General features: G+C 40.7%; 1 protein-coding gene across 4 annotated transcripts in view; it reads left to right on the top strand.

The window, feature by feature from the left end:
• Positions 1 to 22,829, top strand: part of SPOCK3 (SPARC (osteonectin), cwcv and kazal like domains proteoglycan 3) — a 405,705-nt gene that overhangs the window by 24,976 nt on the left and 357,900 nt on the right. The window lies entirely within an intron of this gene.

The raw sequence follows: 22,829 nt of genomic DNA, 5'->3' as shown, positions 1-22,829 counted from the left end.
TAAACCAAAACCCATCAGAAAAAGAAAACTTGCAGCGAGCAGTGAAGGGCATTGGGAGACACACCTAGACCCCTCCTGACAAGGGTGACAAGATTAAGACATCTCCATTAGTATACAGAATGGAGAGCAAAGACAACTCCCCTAGCCTCATCTGCATGAAAGATGGGACAGGAAGACATCTCAAATTACATACAGAATAGAGAACAGAGAACCACACTGAATTCTGGGACCAGAAAAAGCAGGGAAGCACTGCATCCTGGGAATCTCTGCTCCAGATGCTAATGAACCTACACCTGCACACACACCCAGCTCAGCAGTTATCAGACCAATTCTAGTAATGAATCCTTAATTTATATCCAAATACTGAAGCAGCCTAGTTGCATTGTGAGCTCCCTGGAAGAAAACACCACCCATAGCCAAGAGTGATCAGCTCCTATTGTCTAGTCTAAAGAAAACCCTTGAGTCATCAGCTTACCTATAAACAAATCTAGTGTTCTCCCTTGAACCATTGTAATTTCTCTACAAAAATCCCTACTCACCCTGTAGTCAGGGTTCTGATGCTTAGATCCACACTATGCATCAGTTCCACTGGAACTCCATCTCCTGACTGATCGTGCTGGGGGCTCTGCCTGTCTCCAGCATTCAGAACCCTCAGCTACCACCATCATCTGGGAACCCTGACCAGTTCAAGCCTCATGGAGCGGGTGAGACCCCCCCCCCTCTGTTTTCCTTTCTACCTTAGGTATTAACCTTTAATCATGTATGTTATGTTGGTTTAGTCCTCCTTGTGTAGTTATTACTATTATTCAATAAATAACTTCTGTGGTTAAGTTGGTTGCTTCTCTCTTGCTGAACTTTACTCGTTTGTGTTTTTAGCTTCCCCCATTCACTCTACAGCAACGCTTCTTTTACCTAAGCTAAAGATCCCTGCAGCACCCAAAATACTGTGGGGTTTGCTCATCAAGTAGGTTACTGCCAGTACAATTGTGTTGGGGGAGTGGGGATAGGGACGTGCTGAATTTGGGACGCATAAGGGTAACAGATTGAAAGTGCTGCTTGACCCAGTCCATGGAGCCCAGGGGCATATAAGGAGAGGCAGCTTGAAAGTGCTGCTTCCTCCACCCCAGTGAGTCCAGAGACATATAAGGGGTCAGCTTGACAGTGCTGATTGACCCGGTCCGCTCAGACTTGCTCTGTTAATGTACATGTGGGTGTTCATCTGGTTCTGGGGTGGGAGTAACCCAGCCCTAGGGACCCTAGGTCCTGCAAGATAGCTCCATCGGCAGGGGACTTGCAGAAGGGAGAAGTAGAGCTCCATATGTAAACACAAGTGACACAAGCAGTACATTGACAGGATTACAGAGCCCCCTTCCCCAGAGGAGTAACCCAAATAAATGTGCATACCCCAAAGTAATGGGCAAATCTGGTAACAAAGCTGGGATACATGTTGCTTTTGATATTTGTTCAAGAAGGAGATTAAAACCTTATGTGGTACTGTGGTGTGTATGAAGGTGGAAGGGCATTTGCAAATCTTATTCTTGAGTACTTATTTTCATTTTTTCAATGTGTTAGGTGGATAAGGTGTGTCCTGATGCAATCTTAACTGTCACTAAATGTAGTTTGTATGTGTGATATATAATAAAAATAGGGAGATTTGGTAGTGACCTGACCCTTATGTTATGGAGTGGTCTGGCACTTTCCTTTTATAAAAGACTTCAGTGTTAAGAACCATAATTTGAGCAGGACTTGGAAATTTTGGCATTGGCATAGATGTGGGGTCAGTGAGGAGCCATTTGCAATTGCCATGGAAAAATCTGTTCTGGTGTGGTCAGGACTGACATGGGGGCTCTACTTTACCAAATCTCCACTGCTGTAGAATCAAGTAAGCACTCTGTCTGTGGTGCAACTTTAACCTGCTGCGCTTTAGCTCTAAATTGTATTGTGGCCAGCCCACAGGATCAGAGAGCTTGTAAGTGGCTTCCTGGTGTCTCTCCTGCAACAGAAGTCCACTTCACACAGGAGAGCTGGGGAAATCTGCAGTTAATATTATTAGGCTTCTAAGAGAAACTGAGGGGTTATGAAAAGTATCTTAGGAAAAAGTGTATTTTATCCTAGCCTTTTATTTGTGTAATTTAAAATGTTGTGGGTGTTTTTTAAATCTTTGCTTGAGAGATAAAAACAGATTATAGAAGTATGGAAAAAGATTCAATTTTGGCTAAACACTGTACATTGCTTTACCATCTCTCTTAAATGGTTTAATTTTCCATCTGCTAACTTTTGTTAAATTTCCTTCTTCCTTTCTTCTTTCTGTTTTCTACTTACCCATAGTAATTAAGCCTGTGCTGTAGGGAATGGGCTTTGGAATAACTCAAGGGCCTTTTAAAAAACAATTTTATTGCAGTTTTCTGTTTGGGGGGGGGGGGGGGTTAAAAAACAGTACACTGGTTCATACATTTTTAGTGTTCTGTTCTGTACTTAAAATCTATAAGAGCATATTCATCCAGAGGCATGCTGGTGCCCAGAGTTCTTTGTCTTATAGATGTTTGCCTACTGTATATGCTTGTTCAGAAAAATGAAAGTTTATATTTTATTTATTTAAATTTGTTCCAGTTGCTTGATTCCAGGGGGAGCGTGCGGTGTGTGTGTGTGCGGTGTGTGTGTGTGCGGTGTGTGTGTGTGTGTGTCTCTCTCTCTCTCTCTCGGGAAGCGATGGATATTTTTGATTATGTACTGAAAACCAGCTAAATATTTACGTTGACATGTTTAAATATTTTAGGTGGTGTGTGGTGGCTCCCCCCTCCCCTTTTTATGTTCCATGCTTTCAATGCCTGAGGAGTTGGGATTGTATTTAAAATTTTGGCTGTGGGGAAGGAAAGGATCTTTGGCTTGATCTCTTCATGCAAATTTCCTTTTTATGCAATGTGATTAGTAGATGTAGTGTAGAGTCCCAAATTACACTGGGATTTTTGGTTGTAGGAGGTTTGGCTACGTGCACATGCCAGGTGCTGAGCACCCTGTCTCCAGTACAGCGAATCATTTAAGCCTCTGGCTAACTAAACTTGTGAGTAGTCTCCATTGAAGTCACCTGTTGAGATCGAGCCTTATATGTGGAAATCTCTTAGTGACATGATCTTCCCAGCCTGGTCAGTCCTCTCCTCCAGTCTTGCGCAGCATATTCTGATTATCTGAGGAGAGAAGCAGTTTGGTATTTTTTGTTTTGGATGGCTGAGTTATTGCAACAAAGATGTTTCAGAAATCCTTTGGAATGTTAGTACATAATTAAAGTTGCTGTTTTTGGGCAGTATACCTAATTTGATTTTTTTTTTTTTAAGACAGCTTTACAGTAAAGAAAACTTAAACACTTTGTCCTATTTCAATGTAATGGACACATTAAGGCCTGGTGGTATTAATCCTAGAAAAAACAAATGAATTTTATTTGATTTTTGTCCACTTCTACTTCAAAGTCATCAGAAGAGTTAATTTTTTCAGTCTACCGGAACTCCTTGATGTAAGGAATAGGAGAGACACTGCATGGCTTTGGAAATGGTTAAATGCAACCAGTGGCTACAGTAGTTTTTAATTACTAGCTCTGCGGTGCAGTAGTCAAAGGAAAAAAAACATTATCCATTACCTATTCAATACTTTATTCCATCCCTACTACAGGCACATAATCTTTGTTGAAATTTAAACAGATGGGGTGAGTTTGGATGTGTTTGGGTGTTTAAACTATCTCGCCTAGAACCTGATAGAATAGTAGAAGTTTAATTGGAGTGGCGCATAATTGAAGTCTGAATATTTTCAGAATTCCTGCATTTTAATGTGGTTGACCAAATACACTCTCAGGAGTTTTTTTTTTTAAAAAAAGATACTACTTATTTCACGAGGAATGTGTCTTACTTGTGTTCTGCCATTCAGCAGTTTCAGTAATCAGGGTAGAGTTGAAGAGAACTTCCTGCTTAAGAAGGAGAGCAGATGACTTCTTGTAGAAAGAGCCAAGGTGTGTGGTGGGTGTGTGTCCTTTCGTTTTTTTTAAAAAGGACTTCAAGAATATTTCAGACTACAGATTTCAGAGGTATGAGAAACATGCACAGGAAGAAAGATAACAATCCTTTGTTGTCATTGCATTGTTGTCAGAACTTTCATGTCTTATTTGACTTGTTTTCCCCTTCCCCTCTTCTGCTCTGTGGCTGTTGCTAGTTATTTCTCTATAACAGGGGTTCTCAAGGGGTTCTCAAACTTCATTGCACCACAGCTTCCTACAAGACCCCACGAGAGGGGACTGAAGCCAAAGCCGGAGCCCTGCTGCCCCAGATGGGGTTGGCCAAAGCCCAAGCTGCTCCACCCCGGGCAGGGGAGCCAAGCCCAAGGGCTTCAGTCCCAGGTACCTGTAACCGGAGACCCAGGACTGAAGCCCTTGCGCTTTGGCCACAGGCAGTGGGGCTCTGGCTTTGGCCCCAGGCCCCAGCAAGTTTAATGCTATGCCTGGCGACTATATTAAAACAGTCGCAACCCACTTTGGGATTCTGACCCACAGTTTGAGAATTACTGTTCTATAAGATGTGCAAATTTTGTCCCTTCCTCTGTGTCTGCTGCTAAACCCTTTTGGTGTAGGCTCTGGTTACCTCTCTGCAACCTGTTCTCTGGCCTACTGTAGTGCCACTTAAGTCTATCCAGCATGGTACTTTTTAAAACAAATTTCCTTACCTTCCATTCCGCATGTATAAGATATTAAGACTTGCCCATCTGAGATTCTGCACTGGCTGTTGGTAGTATTCCATATCCCCTCCACTTCAAGTCCCTGTCTCATTGCTCCCACATCCTCATGTGGGTGCTACACTTCATCATTTCAGGTTTCCCTTGTGTCACGGATTCACAGATCGTGCCCACTCTTGGCCCCATGCGGTCCGTGGGGGGTGCCCCTGTTAGTGAGACAGCCCTTCTCGGGGGTCCATTCTCTCTCGGGGTCAGGCCCCTCCACCTCCTGGAGCCGCACCTCTTGGAGCCTTAGCACATCTTTCTCACCGTGGGCCCCCTCAGGGAGTCCACTTACTCTAGATCCCCTGGGCCTTCACCTCCGAAGGGGTTGATGCCGCCCTGTTCTCTAGACTGGAGTGACTCTCAGCCAGCATAAAACAGGAGGGTTTATTGAGGGTTGAACACAGCACAGGAAACTCTCAGGGCCTCAGGCCTGGCCTCCTTCAGTCCAGCACATCCCAGTCTCTCAGCATCCAGGTGGGCTCTGCCTGCTCCCTCTCCAGCCCAGAACCCTCCTGCTTCCCAGCTCGGCATCTGAGATCACCGGCCCCAAGCCTCGCCTCTGTCCATTGTCTTCTCTCCAGGTAAACAGGGTCGTAAACGGGGGCCGCCTCTCCTCACTTCTGTCCTCTGGCTGGAACCGGCTGGTTAGGTCACTGGGTCCTCACCCTGCAGCCCATTGTCTGCCCACTGGTCAGAACTGGCTGCATCTCCTCAGCTGGGCCTCCGGGTCGCCAGGTCACCGGTCGCTGTGGTATCCATACTCCCGGCCATCGGCTGGGTCCCCAAGTCTTCTCTCCGGTCCTCTGCAAAACAAACTTCCTCTCCCCTCATCTCGTTAAACCAGTAACGCCCAGGGAAACTGAGTCCCACCCCCTCCGCATGCAAACCATTGAAACTCCACAGAAAACAAGAAAACCCCCCACTTCGTCACACCTTGATGTTCCTGTAGCTTTCTATTCGTCGCAAGTGGAGACACTAGAACTACAGTCTCCTTGCTGTGACTGGGAGTCATCTACTTGTAAATGCTTCTCTGAGAGCTCCTCTGTTCTGATGGATTTGTTAACTTTCTGAATGTGGGACAAAGCCTTTTTTCCCCCTCCTCACTGACAGCTGAGGGAAGAATCTTAGAAGGGCAGAGAACTAATTGTTTGGTTTTGGACTTTATTTGGAGCAAGTTGTTGGCTAATATATAACATTAAGGAGATAACTGTTGCAGGGGCTTTTGGCTTGGTGGATGGGACTTATGAACAATTCACTATTTTATAAATGAAAAACCATAGTAGTTTATGTGCTACTATAACTTAAAGGTTCCTCCATTAAAATTAGTATGGAAATAAGCCTGCACTACTGGACTTGTAAATATGAAGTCTGTTACTAAAACAAAATGTAACTGACCAAATTCTGATTGCAATCACCACTCTAGTAAACTGTAAAAGGGATATATGAGAACGGAAATAAATAAATAAATAAATATATATATACACACACACAATATTCTTTGTAACAACTATAATAAAAATATTTTTAAGAGAACAAATGGATGGGTGACATGAACATCTATTTCTGAACTCTGTGTGGCACACTAGAGGAATTGTTCACCTTTGTGAAAATATGTGATCACAGTAATGCTGCCAAGTTCACTGAGAACTTAGCAATTCTGCTGAGTTGAATTTTTTTTTTTTTGTCACAATGGTTAAAATTGCACTCTAGTCTCAAACCTAAAGCTGCAATCTAGAATAAAAGTAATCTTGTATATTCATGTTGGGCTAAACTTTTAATTTGCTTCATCGTCCTCTTACTTTTTGGTTTTCCTTTTCAAATTAGAGAGGGGTACTCTCGTTGCATAACTAACAAGCTTCATAAATGTTCTCTAAATACAAAAAAGGGGTTTGAGGTCAGCTAAATTAAATGAGCATATTTTAGTAAAAGTTGTGTAGAATTCTGAAACCTTGTTTTTGTGGAGAACAACCCCTCAAATTTATATTTGGAAGTTTAAATACAGTGCCCTTCACTGAACAGTAGTGTGCTTCTCTGGTATTGGAATGGATAATGCGTTTATTAATAAACAGGAAACTTTTATTGTTTAATAGGCATACCTAGGGTATATAATTTCTCTAAGGCATATTATGCCTTAGATGGAATATGTAGTTTGTACATGCTCTAAATTTTAAGTATACAATTTTAATGCTTGGTGAAAATGCCATGCTTAAATATTAAGACACACAAGTGGGAACTTTGAAATTTTAAATCAGTAAGAAAATAGTGATTTCATTACGAAGATGGTCAAGCCAAAAGGGCCATTTTTAGTTTGGTGGAGGAAAAGATGCTGTGTTGCTGTAGTAGACCTACTTAAAATGTGTGATTTATCATATTCATGACAAGACTTTTATCTTTAGCATGACTTGAAACAATTCTTTAAGTTCTACTATTTTTTCTCTTATTTCTTTCAAAAGAATTTGGCAAGTTCTTTCTCAACCCAAGTAAGCATATTATGTCAGCAGACAAAGAAAAATATTTATTGGATGCTAAGTTGGATACTAATTTCAACAGAACTAATGACAATGTGCAAAATTAAATCTTTCCTGGATTGGGACCTAAATCAGTGCAGAAAAATATATACACGATATCTGCTATTTAGAACCTTATCGTTGAAAGACTCAGAGTTGTTGATCCAATGAAAACATAACTCTGACACTACAGAAAATAAAACACTATGCTATTTTAAAAAGATTAATTGTAGCACCAGTATTTTTGACAGGTCAGTTTACATCCTAGTACAATACAAAGAGAAAATACTTTAAGTTGTCAAACCGCAGGAAATGAGTCTCTATAGTGACTTGAATTCATGTTGTTAAAAAAGTGCTGTATAAACAGCAGTGGTAGTACCATAGCATTTTGAATTTTTTTTTCTCTTCTAAACATATAAAAATAACTTAAGCTCTCTGTTACCATGTATCTTGGTCATGTAGCCAAAATGTAGAAATTTTGTGAGTTCTGCATGTGTATTCATGTTAACTGCAAATGAACAAGCAAATAAGATGTTTGCACTTGCAAATGTGTAGGTAGACTCCTAAAGACTCTGGGTACTTGCTTTCATAGGTTCCAAGACCAGAGGGACCACTGACCTCCTGTATAACACAAGCCATAGAACTTTCCCCAAATATTTCCTAGAACATATCTTTAGAAAAACATCCAGTCTTGATTTAAAAACTGTCATTGATGGAGAATCCAACACCACTGTTGGTTAGTTATACTCATTGGTAGTGTGGGGTGTGTGTGTGGTTTTGCCTTATTTTCAGTTTACATTTGTCTAGCTTGAACTTCCAGCTATTGGATTGTACTATATCATTCTATGCAGGATTGATTATCCTCCTATTATATATTTGCTCCCAGTGGAGGTATTTATAGACTGTGTAGTACCATGGCTGCCACCCACCTCCAATTTCTACTTCACTAGTGCCCCTTTAAGAACATACACAGTTTTCCAATTGCCTTCTCAGCCCAAAGTCCTTTTAATTCAGTGTTCCTTGAGATGGCACAAGAGGTTGTCCGAAATAGAACTCAAAACAAACAGAGTCTGTCCTCCTTTCCAGCTCCACTCAGTCTCCTGTCCTGGGCTTCCCTAGCTCCTTTTTCAGGCATCTTGCCTCTGGTAGTCTCGGCTATCTCTCTCAATACCCCTACCCTCTGCATCTTCCTGCTGCTTTTATGTTGGAATCCATGATCCCTTTTCAAGTGGGCTCATATTATAATCAGGGTTGTCTTAGCCCCAGGCTCTCTAAGGGCAAACCATCCTGTTATAGACTGTAATGAAGTCACCCCTAAACCTTCTCTTTGTTAAGCTAAATAAATTGAGCTTCTGGAGTCTACCACTATAAGGCATGTTTTCTAATCCTTCAGTTGTTCTCGTGGCTTTTCTATGAGCCTTCTCCAATCTGTCAATGATCTTCTTGAATTGTGGATATTGGAACTGTTCCAGCAGCAGTTGCATCAGTGTCAAATAGAGTACAATAACCTCTCTACACCTGCTTGAGATGCCTTGTTTGTGCATCCAAGGATGATATTTTGGCCACAGCGTGTAACTGGAAGCTCATGTTCAGTAGATTATGCACCACAATCTCCTAATCTTCAGAGTTACTGCTTTCCAGAATAGAGTCCCCCATCCTGTAAGTATGGTCTGCATTCTTTGTTCCTAAATACATACATACACTAAGCCATTTAAAAACGTGTATTGTATGCTTGTGTCCTCTTGACCATGTGATACAGATCACTGATACAGAGTGACCTGTCCTCTTCATTATTTTACTACAGCTCCAATTTTTTGATCTGACAACTTTTATCAGTGATTTTTGTTTTTCTTCCAGCTCATTAATAAAAACATTAAATAGCACAGGGCCATGAACCAATTCCTGCAGGACCCCAGTAGAAACACATGCATGCAATGATAATTCTGTGCTCATCTTTTTGAGATCTTATCAGTTAGCCAGTTTTTAATCCGTGTAAAGCGAGACATGTTTATTTTATATCATTCTAGTTTTTTTTTAATCAATAGATCAAGTGGTACCAAGTCAAATACCTTACACAAGACTAAGGATATAACATCAGCACTATTACCATTATCAATCAAATTTATAATCTCAAAAAGAAAATTAGTTTGACAGGCTTTCTCCCCTCCCATAAAACTGTTGATTTGGCATTAATTATATTGCCCTACTTTAATACTTGGTTCATGTATCAACCACTCTTATATTTGCCTGGTATTGATGTCAAACAGGCCTACAGGTAAATGGGATGACCCAGGTATTCTTTTTAAATATTGGCACAACATTAGCTTTCTTCCATTCTTCTGAAACTTTCTTGGAGTTTCAAGATTTACTTGAGTCAACATTAGCAGTCCAGTGAGTTCCTCAGTCAGCTGTTTTTAAAACTCTTAGGTGCAAGTTATCTGGACCTGCTGATATAAAAATGTCTAGCTTAAGTAGCTGCTTGTTTTCCAGTCCATTAGTAACTCAAGAGAATGTTGAAATCTTATCATATGTTTGACTCCAATACAGAACAGAAATATTTATTGAAGACTTCAACTTTTGTGCATTAGTATCGATAATCCTACCATTGTTAGGATTCTTTAAATCCTAATATGCTTAAAAAGACTCCTTACTGACCTTAATTCTACTGACCATAGACTTCTCCTTGTCCCTTTGCTTTCCTTATCAGTATTCTACAATTCTAGCTTCCGATTTATATTCATTCTTCCTTTTGTTATGTAATATAATGTTTATATGTGCCTTCCTCTTTAAACCACGTCAGTATTTTAACAAAAGAAATATGCAGCTCAGAGGGAGCTTGTATTCATTATCTTTACCCATATACATAACACAAATTCTATTCAATTCCTTTAATCGTCTACCATATGCATAAAATAAACTGGAACCCTTCTACCACCTTGAAATCACTTTGTGTATAGATTCATAGATTCATAGATTCTAGGACTGGAAGGGACCTCGAGAGGTCATCGAGTCCAGTCCCCTGCCCGCATGGCAGGACCAAATACCGTCTAGACCATCCCTGATAGACATTTATCTAACCTATTCTTAAATATCTCCAGAGATGGAGATTCCACAACCTCCCTAGGCAATTTATTCCAGTGTTTAACCACCCTGACAGTTAGGAACTTTTTCCTAATGTCCAACCTAGACCTCCCTTGCTGCAGTTTAAACCCATTGCTTCTGGTTCTATCCTTAGAGGCTAAGGTGAACAAGTTTTCTCCCTCCTCCTTATGACACCCTTTTAAATACCTGAAAACTGCTATCATGTCCCCTCTCAGTCTTCTCTTTTCCAAACTAAACAAACACAATTCTTTCAGCCTTCCTTCATAGGTCATGTTCTCAAGACCTTTAATCATTCTTGTTGCTCTTCTCTGGACCCTTTCCAATTTCTCCACATCTTTTTTAAAATGCGGTGCCCAGAACTGGACACAATACTCCAGCTGAGGCCTAACCAGAGCAGAGTAGAGCGGAAGAATGACTTCTCGTGTCTTGCTCACAACACACCTGTTAATACATCCCAGAATCATGTTTGCTTTTTTTGCAATAGCATCACACTGTTGACTCATATTTAGCTTGTGGTCCACTATAACCCCTAGATCCCTTTCTGCCGTACTCCTTCCTAGACAGTCTCTTCCCATTCTGTATGTGTGAAACTGATTTTTCCTTCCTAAGTGGAGCACTTTGCATTTATCTTTGTTAAACTTCATCCTGTTTACCTCAGCCCATTTCTCCAATTTGTCCAGATCATTTTGAATTATGACCCTGTCCTCCAAAGCAGTTGCAATCCCTCCCAGTTTGGTATCAATCCCTCCCAGTTTGGTATGTGTGTGTCTATATCTATCTCCTGCGAGTTTTAGGATGAGTATCTTTAAATATTCTTAAACAAAAACTAAACAGAATAGAGCAGTTTAAATGTTTAAACATTTGTGGGTTAGCTGCTTCATGGTGGCAACTTTTTGGTTGGGAAGAATATCCCATTTCAGAAGTTTTAGCGAAGATAGTATTGTCATACTTTGATATATATAATATATATATATATATATATCAATTTTTTCCTTATTTCACACATCTGCTTGCAGAGTATAGATTTTGGTAATCTGCAAGGTTGTCTGAAAACCCTCTTTTTGAAAAGCACAGTTCTTTTGCTAAACTGTTACATCACACAGGTATAGGGTGACCCGATAGCGAATGTGAAAAATCAGCACTTTTTTGGGAGAATAAGGGGGTGATGGTAATGGGGGCTTTGTCTTACAAAGGCAATTATTATCAGGCCTGTCCTCATGTTATCAGGACATGTGGTCACCCTACATAGGTATTAGTAACTTTAAGCTTCCAAATGGACATTGAATACTCAAGAACAACAGAAATCAATCTGCTTTGGACTGATCATGATTTGTAAGTGCTTTCTTAGGAAAGTAACACTATTATAAGGATGAAGCCTCTGGGTGTAGTTTTGCTGACCTCCCAGAACTCTGCATTTCTTGTGCCACATTTATAGGGTCTTAGCCAGTTGCTTGTCACTGTGGAAAGCTTTGAGCAGAGTATGTCTGTGCTACATGTCTTTGGTTCTCCTGGGGCAGCTCCACTCTCCTTTCCCTTTCGCCACCTAACCACAATTCCTGTTGATAATTCCCTGGAATTAGCCATCCTGGGCATATATCCCTGCACAGAGGCTCAGGCAGATATCAGCAGGCCTGGTCTCTTAAGTGTATGGCTACACTGGATCTGGAAGGTATACATTTAAAGCTCTTAGACATACCCACACTAGTTCTGATAGCAGTGGGAGGGGCAAGAGAGCATAGGTGTATATACTAGGGAAGCAAGCCCTTCCCATTGCTTGCACTGTTGTAGTTACACTTCTGTTTTTAGCTTGCCAATTTGATTAGAGGTAGTGCACATATGTCTCCTTGAGCTCGAATTTTAAATCTTCCAGCTGCAGGGGAGACATGGCATAAGTTTTAAATGGCAAACAGCAACCATATTGGCAACGGTAAAGTGAACACTACACTGTATAAAGGAAAAGAAATCTACAACCTGGCTCTTCATGGAATTCCTCAGTCCTGTGTCAGATATTCCTCTACAGAGGCCTGACATTCACTACCTCCTAAGAGGGTGCTGCAAATAAAAACCAATTTAAAAATAAAATAAAATGTCAGTCCCAGAACTTTCAGTCTTTATCAAGCTCATTCAATCTTTCATGCTTTAAGACACTGGGCTCTATTCCAAACAATAGTCTTCTGAACGGAGGCAAAGGCCAAAAGAAGCTGGTAAAAAGGCTCAGGCTCTTCTGTGAAGGTCAGCTCTGAGTCAGAATTGGAAAGCGGACTGATTTACTTGGGAATACTTGAGACCATAATAAGGAGAGTTGTCATTGCACAGTACCTTCTCCAGGATGACCCTATTATTTGTTGGAGACTAGCAAAATGTCATAAAGGGAATATATTTTCCCCCTTGGGTTTAGAATTAGACCCTCACATTCCTCTAATACTGACCTGTTTTAAGGCCAGTGGGACGGTTTAGCAAATCGAAGTTTAGCAGTGTAAGGGATTGTGCATTTGACCACTTTTCAATGTATATGGATTTATATACCACTAGAGTTGCCAGGTGACAAGTGAGCAGATTAATCTGAGATGATTTCAGCACTAAAACTTTATGCAAGGGAACTTTATAGAATAATACCTATTGGTTCCATCACAGCTTCATTTGCCCTAGTTGTGACATTCCCTTCTGGTGTTAGCTGGATTGGTGATCTGCTAGGTCACTCCAACCCCTGACTCAGGAAGCCAGCCTTACCCTGCTCTGCTGTGAGAACCCCCACTCTTGGGCTGTTCACGCACAGCCTCTGGCATGTAAGCTGCTCCTTGGATTGTGCAACCGAATGACACCAGTCAATATCTCCGGTCCTAGACACAATCCTAGGAACCTCCATCTTGCCGTATCCAGTTATGCCTGCTGGATGTTGCAAGCTTCTATGAGTTCATTAATTTAACAAAGAAATTGATATATATCAGGCTTATTATCCCCAGGGAAGTCTTGGACACGCTTCAAACCGAACGCACTGCTTCAGGTAGAATAAACAGATTTATTAACTATAAGATTTTAAGTGATTCTAAGTCAAAGCACAAGAAGTCAGATGTGGTTAAATGAAATAAAAGCAAAACACATTCTAAGCTGATCTTAATACCTTCAGTGCCCTTACACACTTAGATGCTTCTCACTACAGGCTTGGCTGGTTGCTCTTCAGCCAGGCTCTCCCCTTTGATCAGCGCTTCAGTCACTTGGTGGTGATGACTGTAGATGTAGGTGGAAGAGAGGAAGGGCATGGCAAAACGTGTCTCCCTTTTATCATGTCCTTTCTTCCCTCTTGGCTTTGCCCCTTGCGCAGAGTCAAGTGAGCATTACATCATCACCGTCCCAAATTAACCAAAGGAAGGGGGGTGACTCACTTGAGTCCAACAGATTCTTTGTTGCATAGGCCAATGTCCTTTGTTCCTGTGAGGCTGGGCTGGGTTTGTCCCATACATGCCCTGATGAGGTGTGAACTGCCCCTCTGCTTTTGGAGGGTTTTTGCCTGGGCTTGCTTTAAGCCACGAGGATACATTTTCAGTCTCCTAACTATATACGTTGCTGTAACAACAATTACTATAACAACAATACTCAGTGCATCATGAGCATTCTGAAGACACTCAACATGACAAACTTTGCATTGGATACCACACAATCATTTTATAAGGATGAACATTGGGATGTAGGGTGTTCCCAGGAGGTACAGAACATCACACTGGTGGTAGCACTGATGGAAGCCCTAGCATAGAAAAGATATTGACAGTTCTGGCTAATTTCTATGGCCTTTTCTGTACTTGGTATAAATTAGGTGTAAGGATCTGTAGTATCTACTTTACTGGCTTGAGTGAGCCTACTATGTCTTGGATTGTACACGTTCTTCCTGTGGAAAGTTAAAAGGCAACATGGGCTGAAACAAAGCTTTTGAAAAAACAGTGCACCTAGGTTCATCTCAGCTGCCTCATAAGTCCTTTCCGTTTCTCAGCCAGGATTATGGCCAGCAAGGCTAAGATGATTGCTATGATCCTGGAAAGCAGACATCCAGGCAAAGGTGATAGCCTTCAAATATGCTCAGGGAAGTCTTTCAGAGAGCCAGTTGCCAAAATAGTGGCTGAGTCTTAAGGCAAAATGAAGTAAAACCTGCCATCTACAAGGATGGGGAATATAAGTCACAGCACAGAGTCACATTTCTGTGAGTAAGCATAATAAAGAGAGAACCAGGATAATTGTATATGGAACAGATCAAGGGGAAACTGATCTAATGAGAGTCCCCCATACCACAAAACAGACCTTTTGATATACTCCCTTGGAAGCAGAGTTTCAGCTAGAGGGGGTTGCAAACTCCTCCCCATGGTAAACAGACGGATGCCTACCATATTGGACAAATAAGTTTGGGGCATAATCAAGGCAAATACTTCTCTCCAGGTGTGCATTACTGATTTTAAATCCCATTGAAAAATCTGTGGCCCTTTCCATGTAGGTGAATAACAAAGTTTATCTGCCTCCCTAAAAACTTCCTTTTTACTGGTAAAGTTCAGACTTTTTGTATATCAATCAGGGGAGGAAAAAACATTTCTTCCCCAGGCATTAATCCAATTAAAGATCCCTCCCTGATTGGTATTTGGCTATTGTGTAGGTGCTTGTGTACTAACACACATTATGAAACTGTTTGTCTAGTAGAAGACAACAGTACATTGCTAGCTTAATATTTCTATGCTGTTGATTCAGTAATAGATAGGTAAATAATTGTGCTGTGTTACCAGTAACACTGTAAGGAGTCCTGCAGAAAAGGGAAAAAAATATTTTTGTGGAATATGCTTGAAGAAGAAAATTGGGATGAATAGGGCGTTAGCTGGAAATATGCTGTTCTCTAGACTATAAAGAGTATTTCCCTATAGACTTTGGAAAATAAAATTCAAATGCGTAGATTAGATTATTTGTACTGATACATTTGAATTAACTGGGCAGTTTGTTTTCATAGAAGTATTGTCTTTTGTACAAAACAAAGATACAGTTGAGAGGAATTCATGAAAAGTTGCATGCTTCTAGGCTTGTAGTAATAAGTGTTATACATCACCTCTTGGAAGAAAATCACCTGAGAGATTGTTTGAACATGGAAAGCTCTCAAAGGTTATTTACTGGATTCAAGATGGAGCTGTGGCCTGGGAGTGAAAGCGATCTCTAGTGTATAGTAACAGACCTTTTGAAGAAATCATATAAAATCCATGATGAAAACTCAGTGAAAACTAGACAATTGATATATTGCTACTGACAACTCGATGATATGCACTAGTTTTCTTACAGCTTTTGTAGCAATACTAAAGTTTGTTCTTGGTACATTTCTGTTTCCCATTTATATACAAAGGAAAGGGTTTAGTCATGGAAGTAAGGGAGGTGTAGTGTCATGAGAAGCCTTGTACTTGTGGTGGTGGTGGTGGTGGTGGTGGTGGGTGTGTGTGTGTGTGCGCACACACACACACCCCCCTACCTACCTGACCAATGGATTAACAAAACATCGTCAATACTATCTGCATTTTAATTTCAGAAGTGTTTGTTAATATACAAACTTCCAGTTTCCAGCTCATCACTTCTTGGTCTCTAGATCAATCCAGTAAAAGGGATGCTGTATACTTGAATCAGTCAAATCTTTTTCTAAAAAGTAGTTGCAGGTGCCATTCCTGTCCCTGGGTTCCCCAGGGTTTGCGTGTGTGTTCCCATTTACTATCATTTTTCTATCCTTTTTCCCCCTCCTCCCCCATCCCTCCTTTTAATGTTTGTTCTCTTCCCCTGTTGCAGTGAGAGAACTACTGAAACAAGAAGGAAAACTGATAGTTGTATTGGAGAAACAGCAAAATAGTGCTGTCAAATACAGTAAACAAAACATAAAAACTTTGTCTCAAATTTCAGTTTTCCTGGGTATTGTAAAATAGTATGTTAATTTTAATAGCTATGTCTGTAATGAGATACACGAGTACAATAACAGAGTGCTCTGTCATGTCTGCTCATAAGGAAGAGTGTAATAAGCCTTATTTTTTCTGAAGATGATTTAGGGTGGCATTTCTCAAATGTGGCTACAGCCTCCTGGGTAGTGATTGTGGGGGGAGGGAAGCAGCAGAGTCACAAACGCCAGAGGAGCAGGCAGCCAGTGAGAGTTCCCGACCTTCCCAGGGGAAGTGGGGTTTAGGCTTCAGCTCTGGGGTGTAGGCTCTGTCCTCCGGCCACATGGTAGTAGGCTCCATCCTATAGCCGTGAGGCTTTGGGCTCTAGCCCCAGCCCTGGGCTCACCACCCCATCTCCCCTGGACCCTGCTGCCTCCCCTAGAGCACTCCCCTCCCCTGCTGCCTCCCTGCCCACCTCCCCATCCAGGGTTTAACTTGTCCTTTGGCTTATCAGGGCTGAGTAAGTCTGTTGTGAAAAGTGGTATTTGTATGTTAATATCTCTTTTCACTGCCTTCTAGCTATCAAATCTGGTGCTGTGAAAAGTGATATTAACAAACATACAAATATCACTAGTCACAGAAGCAGATTTACTAGCTAGCAAGTCCTTAAAAAAAAAAAAAAAAGCCACCAAAAAAGCCCCTCTCTTCTTCCCCTTCCCCACCCCCCCCAACAAAAGACCAGAACATGCAAAGCACCTTATTTGCATTTCCATTCTGTTTAGATCCAATAAAGAATACCGATGATGGTACATGATTAGGTCTGCAAAAAACCCTAAATAAATAAATTACACTGCATTGGACCAGTACATATGCATATTTATTTGTTTTTCCTAAAGTTAATTAAATATTTTAGGAAAAATACTCAGAGCAGCCACCAAAATTTTTGTTGTGAGAACCCCTGATTTAGGGCCTGATCCTATTACCTGTATTCAAAGCCATAATCCTGTGTTACTACAGGTTGCCAGATTGAGCCATTAATATCTTTCTTTTCTAGAATGCCATCAGAGAAACAGATCAGGTGTTGATATATTAATTCAATTGTTTCTCCACTTGGAACTGTAGCTATAAAACATGCGAAAGGGATGCTTTGGAATTCTATAAAAGCAACAGAGGGTCCTGTGGCACCTTTGAGACTAACAGAAGTACTGGGAGCATAAGCTTTCGTGGGTAAGAACCTCACTTCTTCAGATGCCTTGCAAGACTAACACGGCTACCCCTCTGATATTTGGAATTCTAGTTTACTCTACTTTATGGGGTGTCTTTCAACATACAGGATGTCATAGTCTAAGCCGGTGGTTCTCAAACTAGGGTCGCCGCTTGTTCAGGGAAAGCTCTTGGCGGGCTGGGACAGTTTGTTTACCTGACGTGTCCGCACGTTCGGCCGATCGCAGCTCCCAGTGGCTGCGGTTCACCGCTCCCCGCAGCCCCCTGGAGTGGCGAACCGCGGCCACTGAGAGCTGCGATTGGCCGAACCTGCAGACGCAGCAGGGAAACAAATTGGCCTGGCTCGCTAGGGGCTTTCCCTGAACAAGCGGCGACCCTAGTTTGAGAACCACTGGTCTAAGCTAGTAGGAAAGTATTTTTTCCCTTTTGCAGCAGTCTGTATTATAGATTATATATTTTCTTTATAGGAACGTGGGACTCTTGTGAGACGTGGGGGACCCATATAATTATTTGTAATGTAATAATACATTAAATTATGTATGTTTCTAAGTATTTTTTAGGGGGAGCAGAAGGAAGCTTGGCATTATCTTTTTCTCTCTGAAATAAGAGATTTTACTAGTGTGTTTGTCAGTTGGCACAAAAAAGTAATTGCCACAACTGTTAATCACTCTTGGCGTTCTATAATAGGTATTTAAAAAAATATAGCTGTTCGTTTTTCTTGTTTGTTGTTTTTGTTCTATGATGGAAGTTTGTTTTGCAAATAAATACAAAGTAGGATTTCAGCCAAGATTTTGCGAAACGTGTGAATTTTGTTTCTGGAGAGTGTTTGCTTTAGCTGTTTTTTTTTATTTTTTTTTTTTTTTATTTTTTTTTTTATTATATGGAAACCATTCCACAGGGTTATGGATATGAAGATAGCCCATTTAAAAAAAAAATAGGCTCAGATTAGCACACATTTTAGTACAGTAGAAAATTAATAATTTAGGATTGGCGCTTCCCTGTGTACAGTATTTGTTTTGCCCAGAACTGGTGCCTCAGTTGACTCAACCTCCACCAAAAGAACCCAAACTCTACAAAACTTTATCCCCATATTGAAGACATAAGAACTAGGAAACATTGGAGTAAGTATTGTAGATGGAGGCCGTGAGTGTTTATTGTACCACTTATATCTATGATTCCAGCCTATGCTGGCTGTCCAAGCTGTGCAGAAACTTTAATATTTGATGTTGACTTAGTTTTGAGGTGGAACGTCAGGAGGGACACGGGAATGGAGTTAAATTTCTCCAATCGCTAGAGGCATGACATCGGTAGTTAGAGCTTGTTGAGCTACTAGTTTAGAACAATAATCATTTAAAAAAGATGTTTGTGAACCAGTCCTGATTTCTGCATGGATCCTTTTTTTATTTTTTTAAACGGGAATTTGTATTTAAATTCACGACTTTCAATGACTAATGATTTTGGTGACTTTTTTTTGTTTTTGTTTTTGTTTTGAGGTGCCCAAAAATCATTAATCACTTGTCAAAACTATTCAGGCCAAGAATTTCACAAATACTACCTCCAGACTGTGAATTGTTTGCTTCAGCTACTTGGTATTCATCACTGATGTGCTCTTGCTACTTCCTGATTGGATGACTGAAAGTGTTAAAATGTGGGGTGGGAGAAGGGTGTGTGTGGGTGTGAGACTTGCCAGAACACTTGTGCAAAAATGTGACACTTTCGTTATAGACACTTCAAAGGATACGTGAACATAATTAGGAATGATTCCATGGATCCTAACAAACAGAACTCAGCTAATTGTTCTGCTAGCTGAGAGGCTGCATAATAGTGGAGGCTCACTTATCAGTCCCCAGCATCTGAGTCTGAAGTTCTTTTAGAAGCAAAAGGTATTTCTCTGCTCCACTCTCAGAACTACTGAAACAGGGTTGAGAGACTGAATGCTAGGGCACCAGCCATGTACTTCATAAGTGTGGGAGGAAACTCTTTTGGGGCATATCTCAAACTCTGGTATATCTCAAGTGATGGATGGAGAAAAGGGAACTAGAAAGGGATTGACTGGGAATGCAGAGAAGGAAGAGGAGGATGGGATTGAGAGAACAGGAGACGAGTGGATTTGGAAAAGACTGAAGGGAAAGTCTTTTTTGTAATAAACAAAAGGACCATTTATAATTTCCAATTTTATGATATTAAAAAAATGGGGTGGGAGGACTGAATGGAAGTTTGCTGCCAGGTGTCATGTGCCTTCAATGAAAACCTATTTAAATATATTTATTTGTATGGTAGATTAGTGGAAGTCTGTTCCATCAGTGACTCATTCAGGGTTCTTCAACATGTTTGTTCCCATAATCTCTTGGGAGATACAGATGTATGTTCCAAGTGTCCTTAAAAAATAAAAACAAACCAACTTTTTCATCTTTTTTTTCTTCTGTGAAGAGTAATATAGGAGCTTGTTCCTGAAGTATTCAGATTTGTCCATTCTTGTATTATATATGGCTAGTCATACATTTTTATCACCGTTCTTTGATGCTACTACAAGAAAATGGAGGTGATTATGAGAAAATTTAAGGCTGATTTTAAGAGTCTATAAGCATGCTTGTAACACCCTTGATAGAATTGTTTGAGGAGGACCAGTAAGCATTAATAGAAGAGTCACTTTTATTTACAGTAATACCTCCAGTATATAAAGTACTTTTTCCTTTTAGAAGGGGGTGGGTGTGCATATGTATGTGTACATGCAGTGGGACTATTTTGTTTTCACATTTTTCATTGTGTGTCTAATGTGTTGGAACTAGTGACAAGTTTATATTTTAATCCCTTCAGTCTTAACTTTTAGAGCTGATCTGAATAGGGGTTGGAGGAATTTTGCAAAAACTCACTTTCTATTGAAACATCAATTTTCCACCTGATTTTAGTTGATATACTAACTCTTTTTAAATCAAGTTGTAAGGGGGGATTGATTCTAGCATGGTCTGCCGTTCAACAACATGCTATATTTGTTTGCTGCCAGTAGGTACAACCATTATGGGGCATTTCCCACAAATAGGAGCTCCTCCCAGTGAGGTGGGACCCAGCAGCATGTTGTTTTCTGCCACCCTGTGCTACAAGCTTTACTGCCTATCTACAAATCCAGGTATTAGGAATGCATTTCTTGATGCGAGAGACAGGGAGCAGTAGCAATTAAATAGTAGTAAAAATTGTCACTGGAATATCGTCTCCTGCTCACAAACTTTCCTTCATGGTGTTTGCATGGCATTAGGCAGTGCCTGTCAAAGCAGTATTTTCCAGCAATAACAGGGCAAGAATAAGGTTTCTTTGAAATAGTTTGCCATGCAGAACTAAGTGAAGAAGAAAGCTAAAATAGAACCCCAAATTTGCTCAATTCCCTTCCAAAATTGATTAAGTTAATTTTGAGTAAGACACTCTTATTCTGGAAGAAGAGCATCTACACCTGGAGTTAATGAGGAATAACTCTACATGTAGACAATCCACAGAATGTGTCGTCCCTGATTTTTAGATGCAATACATATTGAATAGGTAGTGGTATTCAATAATTTCCAACATTTCACAGAAGTATGAGACACCAAAAATTCCTGATCTAGTGAAGTGTTTTTCTTATAACCCAGTAGGAGGCCTTTCCTTTTGAGAAAAGGAACCTCTAGTTTCCAGCTTATTCTTGTTTGGGTTAGTTGGAAAAATTTCTCATAATAGTCTGTGAACTGAAGCTATGACCAAGAGCCGGATCCAGAAACCATTGAAGTCCGTGGGAGCTTTTCCATTTACTTCAGTGCGCTTTGGGTAGGTGCTTCTGCCATTAGAACCCATATCATGTAAGAGAGTTGTATTAAAAGTGTAATGAAAGTTAATGCTCTAGTTTGAATTTCTTTTTCCTGCTTTTTATAATATAATACTCGCTTCAGGGTATCTTGACAGGTGTATTTTATGTTCTTAGGTCTGCAGCTCAGGTATTAATTCCTAAAAGGTGCGGGTCAGTGGGTATATAAAGAACATAATAAACCAGATGTCTTGAGTGTGAAATTATTTGGTGATCTCTTTCCTGTTTTGCCTAACTTTCAGATGCAATGTAATATTGGTTATATGATGCAAAAGATGAGATATAAAACTGTGACTGGAACTTAATTGTCCAGCTTCTAAGTGTAGTAGGCTGAGGCCCTTGTGAGTTGATTTTTATATCATTAAAGTGACATGGTTTGTGAGCTAAATGTAGATGTAATCTAAATGGTTATCTTATCTAAAATAGAGTTTAAAAGGTGTATATATTCTATGAGGACTATAAAATGGAAGCAAATTGCATTTTCAGCAGCTAACTCAATACAAATCATGTAGAACTGTCCCCAAACTTCTGAGAGTCTTGCCACCCCACCCCACCTCTCCCCTGGAGCCAGGGCCAGGAGCGGGAGGGCATGGACAGGGGTAAGGGGCCCGAGGCTGGGGCTGTAACTGGCAGTGGGTCTAGAATTGGGGGTAGGAGTGGAGCCACAGCCAGTCCATAGTGGTGGCTGGTAGCCGGGCCCCCAGCCAAGTGTAGAGCTGTGCCGAGGCTGGGAATGGGGCCAGGAACCGGGCTGGGAGCCAGAGTCATGGCTGGGTGGTGCTCCCTCCCTGCTCCCGTGGGCGCTGGCCTGGACTTGGGCTTGCAGTGTCCACCTGAACGTTCCTCTGTACCCCACAGTTTGAGGACCTTTGATGTAGAGGGTAGCTAATTTGCCTTCCATGTGGTTTTTATGCTTCATCATAAGTGTGGCTATTTGAAGTTTAGTGGGTATAGCTATGAACTCTTACTCTGCTAAAAGGCAGCACAGGGATGAGTTAAGCACATGTTTTAAAAAAAAAAAAATTGTGGAAACCAAGTGCATATGTCAATGGGGTGGTAAACAAAATAGTTAATTGATTGTAAGTCCAGTAAAATAAGCTGCATAAAACAGAAAATGAATTCATTAGCTTTTTTTATTATTTCCAACAAAAATGTATGTTCAAAAAGGATATTTAACAAGACACAGGAAACAACTTCTAAAATGTATGATCTAGTAGATGGCCAATCATACGCTTTAACCAATTGCTTTCTGATGCAATTCAAAGTCTGCATTGGAATAACACTTTGGTAGACAATACCTAATTTTATTTAAAAGTTGCTTAATATTCCCATAGTGTCCTGTCTTGGAGGAGCTGCCTGTGAACTTTTTCTTTTGATGAGGTTACTCAGGTCCTCAAGCAGTTGTTGACTGGCAAAGACTCCAGAGCACTACGACTTTTCACCTGAAATGTACAAATATGGAAGTCCGGAAAGTACCAGCCTTTTCAAGACTATATTGGAACAGAGTATCGTGCCCTAAAAGCAGGGCTG

The sequence above is a fragment of the Chrysemys picta genome, chromosome 5 (genome assembly GCF_011386835.1).
Source record: "Chrysemys picta bellii isolate R12L10 chromosome 5, ASM1138683v2, whole genome shotgun sequence".
NCBI lineage: Eukaryota > Metazoa > Chordata > Testudines > Emydidae > Chrysemys > Chrysemys picta.
Note: the sequence above shows the minus strand (reverse complement) of the source record. Positions and strands in the feature narration are given on the sequence as shown.